Source organism: Ptychodera flava, chromosome 12 (genome assembly GCF_041260155.1).
Source record: "Ptychodera flava strain L36383 chromosome 12, AS_Pfla_20210202, whole genome shotgun sequence".
Classification (NCBI taxonomy): Eukaryota; Metazoa; Hemichordata; class Enteropneusta; family Ptychoderidae; genus Ptychodera; species Ptychodera flava.
The window spans coordinates 29911054-29924373 of record NC_091939.1 but is presented as its reverse complement, the minus strand read 5'-3'; the positions used below and the strand labels follow the sequence as shown (position 1 = coordinate 29924373).

Here is a 13320-nt window from a genome sequence, read left to right as displayed (position 1 = left end):
TTGATATACATGTACATGTACCACTTGGTTTTGACCAGTTCACTTGCTATCCCTCGTGTATAAGACATGAGCTAGTCAAAATTTTATGGTGTACCATAGCCTGGCATGGTTTATTGCTTAATTTTATAACTTCCTTCCAAGTTTTACATTGTGTAAGTCAGTAGGATGGTTCTCATCGGTACACTGTACATAAAGCTGACTGAACAGTTTAGATGTGGTCATGTGATATCATCACCATTGCCTCTCATTGACTAATATGGATATACGGGTATTTATGGAGTTCAACATTCAGCAACAAATTTCAAGTACGTTGTTCATTTTGAAGCAAGATGCTTAAAAAACGATATATTTGTAAGACAGAATGAGTAACATATTTTTTGAGTTTGTAGGTTTCTCTGTCATAAACGGTATAAAATTAGCAATCTTAGCTTCTCAAAGTGGAAGCTAGGAACAGCTGGTCAGAGAAATAAAACTTTTATTGATATTTTTATTGATCTGTAGGTGCTTTGAGGACTCGGTATTTGTGTTCAAGTGTGTGCATGGTTTCTAATTTTAAATACAAACTGTCAACAAAAAAGGAGTTAGCTCATTCTAGAGAGAGAATTGCATTTCCTGGTTAAAATCTTAGAATGCCTCTGAGCTCAGTAACTGCTGGTGCTGAGAGGGAATATTGGAACGCAGAGGCATATGATACTCTTATTCTTCTGGCTCGTACTTTTTAGTTTGCCTTCAAGGCACACAGTAACATTTCTATGCCAGTATTGCTGCTGTATTGATTATCTCAAAGAGGTGAATACTTTGGATGTCTCAGGTAAAATGTTTTGATTCTATCCTTCATCCTTGACTTCAGCCCGCAAGACAAAACCTGCGCAAATTGTAAGATAGAAATTTGAGCATGCCATGACCTGAGTATCTCAAGTCATGATACTACAGAGATTGAACATCTTCTCGAAGCAATATGAACAAATGTTTAGCAATCACAGAAGATACTTCAAAGACGCTAAATTGCAATTTTATGTAATAATCACATTTTGACAAACACAAGATGTACCATTAGGACTGACAGGGAGAAATAGTTAAAAGAGTCACATCGTTTGGAATGAAGCCATATTTCACCAAGATTGCCCAGCGCCCATGATATCACTTTACATCTTGATAGGAATTGCTAATTTGCATGTTACTTCTTTACAGAAAGAACATTTAATTAAAATCAATACTAGTATATATGATGTACGGTTGTTCAGAGGACTCATGCACACTATCTGGTAAATTTTTGATGAAATCAAACTACACTCTACGGTAATTATGTTATTGAATACATTGTTATAATGTAACCACATCCTTGTCAACCACATTGTTGCAATACTGTATAGTATGTGGACATGTTGGGGCAGTTTGATGTTGCTCAAGATGTCAAATGTTGTACCAGGTTTTCTAAAATGAACTTTGACTTTGCTCATTTAATTTCTGTATCAAGTGTGAGTCTTCAAGAAAAAAGCACTAGTATTTGTGCAGTCACAAAATCATTCATGTTTTTCAGACCAAATTTTGAAAGTTGGAAAAATAACACAAATTAAATGATGATGGGAAACGTGAATTTGGATCATACATAGCAAAGTAAATGTTGCGTATGAATGGAAACCAGGGAAAAAGTGACTGTACTACTGTTTTACAGCCGACACAGAATCTAGATCTTGAAACATTAGCATGGCAATTTTCAGTGCCAGCTCATGAAACACAAGCTCTGACTACATTGCCGCTAGGTATTTGAAGGAGGTTAGTTGTTTCATGCAAGTCTGTTTTCCCTGTACCGGTGAGTTCACTGTGCTTTGTACAAGGCATAAAGTTGTAATGAGGTTTTGTGGCCAAAGACTGCTTGTACCAGCTACTGGTACTCATTGATTGTCACCATGAAAATTCATCAGTCACGTACAAAGCAACTGTAAAAATTAGATGTGCATTTGGCCCCATTACACTATGCAAATTTAACTGGTGAGGTATTAAATAGGTGACTTGGTTCTTTACATTTTCTCTGAGCCTCTCCTAAAGGTTTTTTCTCTAAACAGATAAGAAAATAGGAAATGAATGGCTTTATGTTATCAGACCTTATCTAAGATGTAATTCTGTTACTGCTCATCTGCTGTACTTACATCAGCTGCTACTGACATCATGTAATCTCTCGTTCGTTCGGAGAGAAAGTTGTTTTCCAGGCATGGAAGTGGAAACTGAAACACAGGCACTGACCCGTTCAGTCTGTGTAGAATATACAGCTTCTATATTACCACTGCTATTGATTCACAACACGTTCTACTTCAAAAGCATGTTACCAGATTATTTTAATAACTGTGTTTATGGTTTCAGAGTTAATTAAAACTATGCATGGAAGTGGGTTAATTTCCAGCTGAAGCTGGCTTTGGTTTCAAGCGTCCGATTTGCACAGTGTTTTGAATGTGTCACCCAAGCTGTTGATAGAGAAATTTCAGAGCAGGGTCAATTTAGAAAAATTGGCACTGGTTACTGTGGTTTGCGTATCGATTAGCTGCCAGTCAGTCATGAAACAGAGCATGTTTACAATGCTTTGATGCCAGCATTATACATAAATGGTAGTACTAATTAGGCGTAACCAGACCTGTTTGCAAAGAAACAATATCCCAAATTGGAACTGGTGTAAATTTGATAAAATGGTCACCTGTTCAAATTAATATTCGTTCCGACATTTGTACACAGTTACATTCAATATCAAATTTCTTGTCCTGACATCCTAAGATGTGGAAATTCCCCTCAAATGAGAGAACATGGTTTGCCACCTGCATCTAATTGCTTCTCTTCTGAGAAGATAATCTTGCAAATGAGAAACAATTAGTTTTATCTGCAAAATTTTCCACGTCTTTCAGAGATGATAAATTGGTAATTTGATAGTTCCCTTCATTTTTAGAGAACGAAAATTTGATCGACCATCTTTGTGTATGGGCAGGATGTAGCCTTGGAATTAAATGTCTTTGTAAACCTTCTAGTGGCTTTACATGCACAATTATTACCTATTTGATGTACAATTCTATATCTGCCATTTGTCTGACAGTTGCGGATTTCATGTCATATGTGATATCAGCTGCTCTTTAGTTACATTGCAATGATGCTGGATGCTGTTAAATATATAGTATCAGACATTTGATGAGACTGCGTAAATCATACAGTTTGTTAGATTCATTTCTTTTTTTTTTGGTGGGATTGAGGAAGCATTTAGTTCTGGAAACGTGAGTAGGGGAAATATAAAACATTTTGTGTGTAGGTAGTTAAAAAATTATCAGCCAATGGTCACTAGTGAGGACAGTGTCTCCCCTCTTTTATCAGTTAGAATTCTGAAGTTACAGTGAATAATCTAGATGACTTTAGTCCCCAGTATGTAGTACACCAGTCTGTAAGCATTTTCAATATACCTGTATGTGTTGTTCTGTGTTCTGGATATGTTTTTTTTTGTATTTCCAGATACAAAAAAATGCATCATTTACATACTAGACAGAGCGTTAACATCGATTGACTCTCACAAATTAATCGGTACTAGATGATGCTGGTTTTATCATTGCAAGGACGCAAAACGTAATTGAAACCGTCGATGTCGAAAAGCTTGAATGAGTCTGCCTTGTATCTGACATTCCCTTTAACCCTATGAGGATTATTTTGAAAAATACAAAGATAATACAAAAAACTCATATCTGGTTGTTCCCATCAACTATTTACTAATAACTCCACCTTCTAATACTTGCCATTAAATGGCCTCTCAGGGCTTCGTGCGACTGGAATTATATCTTGCCTCCATTTGCTTAACATTTCCTTAGAGAGCTGCATTTTATACATGTGGTGAGACCGTCCCAGTTTCCCTAATGATGGTAAAATTTTTATGATTTTATGCGGTGTACGTTTGCTTCAAAGTAATTCAATAGGGTGGGTATGTGATAGCGGCTGTTCTATGGCCTGCCTAACACACAATTAATTTCAGTGCATTCAAGCTGCAAATAGCCATCGCTTGATTAATTAAAGCCTTAAGAAATTAAACGCAGGTTCCCACAATGTCAGTTTTTTTCATTATTCTGGAATCGTCTCACAACTGGAGTTCACATTCATGCCTGGAGTGATCATAAAAAAAAATGACTAATTCAGTCTCCTTTACCGTAACGCTCATCTGTGTTTGAGACTTAACAATAATCGAATAAAAAGTCATATCAGAAGAGAAGTTCAAAAGTCACAGATAAATAGATCAAATACTGTGTAACAATGTTTGACTGAAATTTCTCAACATGAAGGAACGATTTTCTTTTTTTTTAACATGACTTTTCAATTACATGTGAACTGCTGGGTATTTGAAAATACTTCAATCCCATGTAATTACGCAGTTAAGGAATTAGTTATTCCCATTAGGTAACTTGTAATAATAATCAATGCGAATATTTCAAGGCAATTTAAAATTGTTTAAGTGGTTACAAGGAAAAGGAGCCGGAATGCACACCCAGGTGTTCCCCACACAGGATTATTTTTAGTGGCTGACACAAGAGCACACTACATAAAGTTTCATGTATATGGCACGGTGGTTTCGCCGTTTAAATTATTCAGAGGGGCAAAACAGGGTTCCCCGTACGTCACATCGTTACAATCATTAATACATCAAGACTTTGTGAGATCATTGGTCAGCCATTTTTACTCGACTGTGAATTACCCACGAATTACCGGCGTCGTTAGTATTCTGTGCAGAGGGCGGGAACACGTGATTTGTGTCAGCTACAGCAAGTCACTTTGAGTCCTACATTAGCCAAGCAATTTATCATGAAGTGAGCAGTAACAGCTCTCGGTAGCGTGGCTTGCAATTCTTGGTACAGTTTCTCCAGCATTTGCAGGGCAAGCAGAGCGTAGATGCCCAAATATTGTTTATTTACACTCGCATGAAACGGGAACAGGCTGAATATGTCTCTTTCATCGGGAACAGTCTCTGTGTGTGCGTTTGTGTGACCTTGGAATTTTGGAATTTGTCGGCTGAGAAGGATCTTTTAATTGGCCTCTATTTGGATGATTCGATTGTTGACAGGGTGGAGTGTAAAGTAGAGAAGATGCTCACATTTGATAAAGGCTGGTGAAAAAAAAAATAAAAAGCCAAGTATCCATCCAAATGTAAATGCAGATGTGCAGGAAGGCTTCAAGCATATAGAATTAGTCGCATCCTGTGTCCGCTCGTCAATTAGAAAACTTGACTGCAGATATGACCAGCGTTTGGAAATAATGCCATTCGGCATGGTTTTTAATAGCTTTACTTGGAAAATACATGTAGACGCAGCTATCAGTGGGAATTGTCTTCACCAGCTACTCATGGTAACACAGAGGATATAGTGTACACTATGCTATATATACCAGGGTTCATTAAAAAATCTGAGACACAGGTATGTTTCTTGTCTTTCATCTATACAATATCAATGGTTTACTGTATCTCTACCAGTGTGTAATATTGTGGTACAAGAAACTTTTGTAACGGTCAGTGGGTGAATGAGCTACTGCTAGTATGGATTCTGATATAAGTGTACAGGGAGACAGGCCCCTACAATTATTAGTGTGGTTATTTTTTCTGCTGTGTTCTGGTGACGGTTCAACAGAAAATTTAACTTGTACTTTTATTTCCATCATCCCATTGCTACCTGTACATGTTCGTGGCTAACTTTGCCTCAGAAATATAACAGATCCCGTGATTTGGGCAGTGAAAGTGTTAATCCCTGTACTGCCCAGATGCCCCAATGCAAAGGTAATTTCATTGAAATTGTAAAATTTACAATATTAATGATGTACTATTATCACACCCTTACATGTATCCATCTTCTGCTCACTGTACCAGTAACCCATGTGGTTGTGTCATTTTCATCAGTCATGTAACTCAAACTTGACCCTGACTGGATTGATGAAATTGTGTGGAGGTTTCTCTCCTATTTACATATTATCTGATATGTTTACAAACTGTTCAGTGCAGTTAATAATTTCAAAAACACCTTTGTTTGTAACTTTATAGGCTAGTTATGGTATGTTCCTACCAGCTCTTCATTATAGTCAGTACTTTGGTAACGCTGTTTGAGATGAGTGATCATATGGCTTTCTTATATGCTTGAGACAAAACCTGTCAAATGTAGAAGACTGATACAGTTATTGGAAAATCTTGATGTTCTGAACATTCAAAGAATCCCTAAAAATCAATCTTGTTCAGTGAGAGCCTTGGCCTATCAACTTTACAAAAAGATGCATACATGCATGCATTATGAAAGTCATCTGTATTGTTCACCCATAATATGGATATGTGAATGTCAGAGAGGAACTCCATCAAAAACTCTGCGCTGAACCATCAGAGTGCAATTACCCCAGAAAATAGCTGTATTTCCTTCACTTGATGAGGTTTGCAGGGAGTCAGGTGTGAAGTACCCTCTCAATGTCCATTTGTGATACAGACAATGAGAAGCTGCCTTCAGACGAGTGTGGTGGCATTTAGAAGAGAGAAACTCCTCCATGTAGAGGCAGGGGGTCTGACTGGACTGATGGATTGCAGTCATTTATACCAATGGAAGGCAGTGACAGCATTTTATGTATCATTAGGAGAAAAGTACAGAGATTTTTTTCTGTTCGTGTGTTACTTTTTCAAATCGTGTACTGGTTGAGTCGCCTGACGATAGAGTGCTGGTCTCAATAATTTCAGTGTATGTTCTAAAAAAATTAAAAGAATTTTCAAGCAAGGTCCCTTTCTCTGTGGTTAAAAACGTGGATTTAATATTTTTAATTTCGGTTGTATCTGTTTTCGTTTGGCTGATCTAGTACTGGTAAGTTACCGTAATATGAAGTTTGAAATAAATTGAAGCCAGTTGCTCAAGGGCAAATGAATTCTTTGACTGTTGAACATGGTTCAGAAGTCTTATCTTAATGGCAGTACTCGGGAAATATTGATCAAATATTTTGCTGCAAGAAAATACAGTGAACTGTAATAAGTCTTGTAAAATCTTATGCTTTGCAAGTGTACATGTCAAAGGCTGGGGTTGTGATTCTCATACGAAATTCTGCATCTTGAAAATCACGCAAGGAGGTCAGGGTCAAAGTCTAACCGTGACGTACGACCTACCTGCAAAGAAATCCCTAATTGACAGCAAATTTAACAATGAGTTATAGTGAAGCTTGTGCAGCCATGAATCAGTGAGCTTTGTCAGGATATATTTGATGTTGAATTCTATCTCCAGATATTGTAGATGTAACAAAAAAAATCAAGTAGTTTGGAAGATCTAAGATCAAAATATTGCTAATGGCTGTGTACATATATCTAGCCGAACACATGTCCATCAAAGCATTCACATTTGGGAAATACAGAATGTGACTGTTCTCATTTCACCTACCAGGGTATAACGAAAATCTTTCATAAAGAATTACATGTTTGTCATGAGAACAGAGATATAACACATATTACAACAATATATGATGTACACGTACATTTATCACAAACTGGGTTAAAAAGTTCTATTCATAATTCTTACTAAGTATTGCAAGATTTATAATGAGTGTGATTTTTTTTCAAACGTGTCATATCAAGAATGCAAATGAAAGAAGGGAGTCTACCGTATACCAAGAAGCACTGTAAAATTTGTCTGGTAGGCCATAGTGGAGGAAAATTACACATTTGGAAGAATGTGATATACCGGTAATTCTGAAATTCATTTGGTTAACGTTTTCTTTTCTTTTTCTTTTGAATCTCAGGAACGACGGCCTCTTGCAAGTGAACCTGATCTTGGCAAGCTTCAAGAGTACAGGGCATTGGAGGAAACGAATCAAGCCTTACAAGAGGAACTCAGGAATTTATCACTAGTTAAAGACGAAAAGGAAAAATTAGTAAGTTTTCATTGATTTTCATAAATTAGACCTTGCCAAATATATTTATCTCCGTTACAATGGATTAAATAATGGTCTGATTTTCTGTACTTGGTACACTCAGTGTGACAGTTTTCGGACGACCTCAGTTTTCGGACATTTAGTGACATGCTGTTAGTTACACTCACTTCGCTCCGTATCGATAGCGTTTTACAGGTCGTGTGACCTCATATTAAGTCAGGTGACACTGTTGTCCCGTTTTCGATAGTTTTTTTGGTAGAAGCCATCGAGCTCGCTACGAGCGGCGGTCACAAATTGTTGTCTGATTCCGCGTCAGTGATACTGTCAACATACTGCCGTCAGGTCAAAGTAACTGAAATTTTGACTAAAGTCCTGATTTAGCATTGAATTTTGAATGTGGGGGAGAATAATGATTTTGAAAATATTCTTTCCATTGTTCGCTACGATTGCATGTAGTTTCAACGAAAACTGCGCAGTTGTTTCGAGAAAAAAAGTACATTTAATGAACGTAAGAAGTGTACAAGTTTTCGGACAGACAATATTTAGCATAATTGTGTAAACGTAGTAAGTGACTTACCGCGTAAAAACTTGACAGGTAAATAATTCCATACGATGAAATATACTCGCTATTTTTATTAAATAATGCCTGTGCGATTTTAATACAAACAAAATATGCAATGGAAACAATTATAAGTAATATTCACTGAACAAACTTAGCGAAGTTAGCCACACCGTACGATACAAGGTGCCGAAAGCAACACACACGGAGACAGCCCGTGTCCGATATCTAAGCGCTTAGCACACGTTGAAATATAGTTGAGTCGTCCATGGATTAAACATAACTAATTATCATGAAATATTCTTATATACAGTTTTCTAAACACATCGAAATTAAAAATCGGTGGTTTGAAGTTTCAAATTATCAATACTTAGCTCCTAATCACATTCCAAACACGACGTCCGATTTCTGGGATTGCAGTCCGATTACTACGCCATCGACATGGGGTCAAAACTTTGGCAACTTTGACCCCGAAATACCACTCCCGTCATGTCAACTGAGTTTGAGGATAACCACAATAAAGTTTCGAAAGGTATGGTAATAAGATTTCGTATTGCTGGTCATTTACGAAACGACTTTTGGCGAAATTTACTACCCTGTCCGAAAAATGTCACACTGAGTGATAATACAAACCATTTAGGGTAGATCAACAGATATTTGATTTGCCTCTGTCAATTTGTTTCATTTTTCTCAAAATATTGGTATTTATAGCTTCTTTTGTGAATGGAAAACAGACACTAACAAATCATTTTATTTGCAGGCGGCAGATTTTCAAAATTTTTTCACCATCTGTCAAAAGGCTGGAGATGAGTGAAAGTGTTGATATATAGTTGCATTTTCACTTTTTGCATTAGATTTTCTTTACACGCAGCAAAACTGAACTATATGGACACATTGATGTGTGTGGACAGGTGTACTGCCAAACAAATAACATGACTCATCTTGTGCAAATTCCTTCACACACAATTAGCCCAGAAAAAAAAATACGCTTGCACGACGCTGATGTATCTTCTTTGGAAAATATAACATTTCTCTCTAGGCAGTGTTTGAACAATGGAGAAAGACATACCCCTGATGGATGCAAATATTTCACTATCTCCATCGTAAATCTACCTGAAGCACACTTCTTGATGCCTGCAGTATAGGGTGACCTACATCTATAGTGATTGTCGCCAGGCCTTAATGTTCAAATGTTGATCCTCCCTTCCAATGCAGTTTACTCAGCGTGTTTTGCCATCGCAGAGTTGAGTGCAATGGTTATTACAAAATAACCAGCACTGTTATGTGCTTATAAAGGTCCATGTACATACATCGTCACTGTACACTATAAATCAGTCCCTGATTTGACAGTGTTTTGTGTTGTATGGCTTATGTTTGTCACTGGTGTTTTATTGTTGACTATACACTTTTACTAGGCATGTGTGTATCATGGATAATCTGGACTGGGATTTATTGATTTATTATTATTTCTGCTCTACAGACATTGGCATTTTATCTTCCGGTAATTGCAATGTATGATCAGCATAAAATGCAGATTTAAATCTTATAGAAAGTCATGAAAATCAGAAGTACCGTTGGCTTTACAAATTCAAAACATGCCCCTGTTTTTGGCTATCATCAATTTCTCCTTAAGGTAGAACGCACCTCGGGGACAGACATTCGGACTCTCAAACTTTTACATTTCTCTTCTGATGTACCACATGTGGGGGTTCATTTTAAAGCTCTTGGTGAAAGAAAACTTTTTACCGTCTTAGTTTTTCGAAATTCGAAAATTTTTATTTTTCTCCATAGAGCTAACACAGGGATGGCAGCCATTTTTAATTTCTAATATCTGTAAATCTTGGGTAATTTGTTTCTCTAGTACGAAAATTTGCACGGTGACCCCCTATTTTTATTCTTGATTTTGAAAGAGAATGATTAAAAGATTCCTTGAGGAAAGTTAGAGCAAAAGTTTAAGTCTTTCACTTTCGAGGTGCATACAACCTTAACAGGATTTGTTAATGCAAATGCTTATACAGGGTAGGTAATTCAAAACGGCACATTCAGTAACTGACGTTATACTCACAAAATTGGTCTCTGAGTTCAAATGTGTGTAACTTTCTGTATTTACCAGACAAATTTGAAGAAGATATTTATTACTTTGTGATTGACAGTGTTTGAAGTATCTGTTACTGTGAAAGATTTCTCATTTGAAGAAACCACAAAATCTTTAAATATCTGGTAAATTGTGTCTGAATCAACTGTAGTATCACCCATGGTAGTCATAGTATACATGTAAAATATAGGTATATTGTGTCAAAGTAAAATTTACTATTTTGTGATCAAACAGGGAAGTACAGTACGGACATGATTTGCATCCAAATCAGCCATGATGTGAAAACTCTGAACAAAGCAACCAAATACATTCATAATAAAAAAAGGAATGGTTCCGTAAAAGATTATGAGAGAAGAAATGGAAGAAGTTGTGATCTCTTTGCATTTGCATGAATATTTGAACAGTTAAATTAGCCTGGTGAAAATGCAGCCAGTCAGAAAATTTACCAGCTGGCTTGAATTTTATTTGATGAACTTGAGTCCTGCAGGTTCTTTGATGTGCAGATGGCTCCGTCGCAAAATTGCTCCTAAATTATACTGCTTGTTCAGACTTGTATGGTATTACCAGGCATTTTGCAGTTTTCACTAATGCTGCATGATCATTTTTACCCCCTAAAAATATATTAGCGCTGAACTCGTGGTATTTAATTGACCTTTTCTCATGTGGAGAAGCATTTTGTGTATCCTGCCCAGACCCCGCAAGTCACGTCTTGTTTCACAATTACCCAAGGTAGTAATCGTACACATGTAAGATATATTGTTCTGCCTTCTGGGAATCGAATGTGGATTGGCTAGGCTGAGTCAGAAATCTTGTCTAGAAAATTGACCCATCGATTTCTTAAAGGTTAGGCTTGCGATATTAGTCTCTTCCACTTCTGTTGGATACTTTCCTCATGGCTGGCAGCCATTTCTGCAATCCTGCCCAGAGAGTCTTTCAACGTTAACAGGGTCAAGTTTCATTCTATGAGTTTTGAGATCGAAGAAACATTACAGATATTGGTTTAGGATAAAAGGAATGTATATTTATCATGAGATCGACTTCTGATATACATGAATAATGAAGGTAGATGGAATATTGCAACCAAAATTTACCCCAAAGTCATAAGATAGACTGATTTCAGTGACATTACAGACAACATCTAGGAATTTCACTCATGAAGTAGCGGTGAAGTCAGTGGCTTAAATGTGAGCTAGTTCTTAGCAAGTAATTGACACATTTCTCACACCATCTCCATCACCATGTTGTGAAGTGTTTACCTTGCCTTGTTATCAACATTCATGTCACGAGTTTGTACTCTTCAAGTACTTTTGATCCACCCGACAGGTCTTGATATTCTCTTCCTTTAGTTTTTGCTTCATCTACTTTTATGTTGCATTAACTGTACTGTCACAGTTAGCATAGTCAGGGTTCGTACAGTCCTGGAAAACCCTGGAAAACCCTGGAATTTTATTTTAGCCCTGGAAAACCCTGGAAAAATGTGATTTAGCCCTGGAAAACCCTGGAAAATGAAGATACTTGAGACTGATGTAGTTGAACTTAACAAATCTGATAAGAAATATTCCAAGAAAGCTGAATCTACAGGGAAATGTCTTTTGTCACAAAGTTAAATAGTCTTAGAAGGAGTGTAAATTCTAAGACTGCAAAAGAGAAAAACAAACTGAAATACAATCAGTAGCTATACAGTTAGAAGAAAAAGCCCAGGAATTAAAGCAGTAGATAGGTACGGTGTGTCGATAGAAGTCGAGTATAAATTTGTTTTCATGGTCAAGAGCCCTGGAAAATTACTTGATTTTAGTTGAAATAGCCCTGGAAAACTGGTCAAAAAACCCTGGAAAGCCCTGGAATTTTATTTGTCCCAAGAGGTATGAACCCTGGGCACACAATCACCCAGTGAAGGCATCATAGTCAAAATCACTTGGCCAAATCACCATCCTAGAAAGAGTGGTTCAATAACCAAGTTATTAAAGTTGTTACAATTTTTCCGACTGTGAGCCCTCCACGTGGAGAAGAGTTCATGAAGCACTCACACTCATATACTCTATATCTATACTCTCCGCATCATATCTTACATACAAACACATTTTCCTGTTGACTACCACACCACTCAGATTGTCCAGAGTCCAGCTTCTTCGTCCACTTTCTTGTAAAAGACCACTGACAACCTGATCAGGCAGTAATCCAGATACATTACAATCACGTTGTCCTAAACAACACATCATCTAATCAAAGTATCCATCCATTTAATGGTTTTCCTATCTGAGCCAGGTCACAATGTTGCCATTAATTAAAGTTTACCCAATCAAAGCTTAACCTGGTAAGCCAAGACATTGATCCAGATCTGTCTTCTCGCTAAGTATCCTTGCTATGAAGATTTCCCATATGGCTGACAAATTACTTAATGTTGTCTGAAGTCGCGACCTAAATTGTGAGCCGAAACTTACTTGAAGTGTAATTTAGTGAGGTCAGTGTACAAGGTGACCATTGTCGGCTTCATTTGCTTCTACTGTCAAAGAACAGCCAGAATTGCAATGTCTCTGACATGGTCACAATCACTTGTCCATCTTTGTGATGAGGACATCATATAATTTTGCATTAAACCATCTGATCTTCAATTGGTCGAGTTATTCCAGCCCGAAATGTACATTGATATTTTCTCATGTCCAAGACAAGGACATGCAAAATCTAAAAGATTCTCCGAGTAGCAAATTTTTTTTAATCAGATTCGGTTTAGAAGTACAATATGGCAAGAAGTGCAATATGGCAAGGTCTCTTA

At 37.0% G+C, this 13320-nt stretch overlaps 1 protein-coding gene across 2 annotated transcripts in view; it reads left to right on the top strand.

Moving 5' to 3' along the window:
- Positions 1-13320, top strand: part of LOC139145578 (janus kinase and microtubule-interacting protein 3-like) — a 95152-nt gene that overhangs the window by 74848 nt on the left and 6984 nt on the right. Inside the window, exon 5 of one of the 2 annotated variants that reach the window (XM_070716824.1) lies at positions 7762-7893. The gene's annotated coding sequence lies outside the window, so the exon portion shown is untranslated. Of the gene's footprint in view, positions 1-7761; positions 7894-13320 lie in introns of those variants that run through there. The other variant, XM_070716823.1, reaches the window with a different exon arrangement.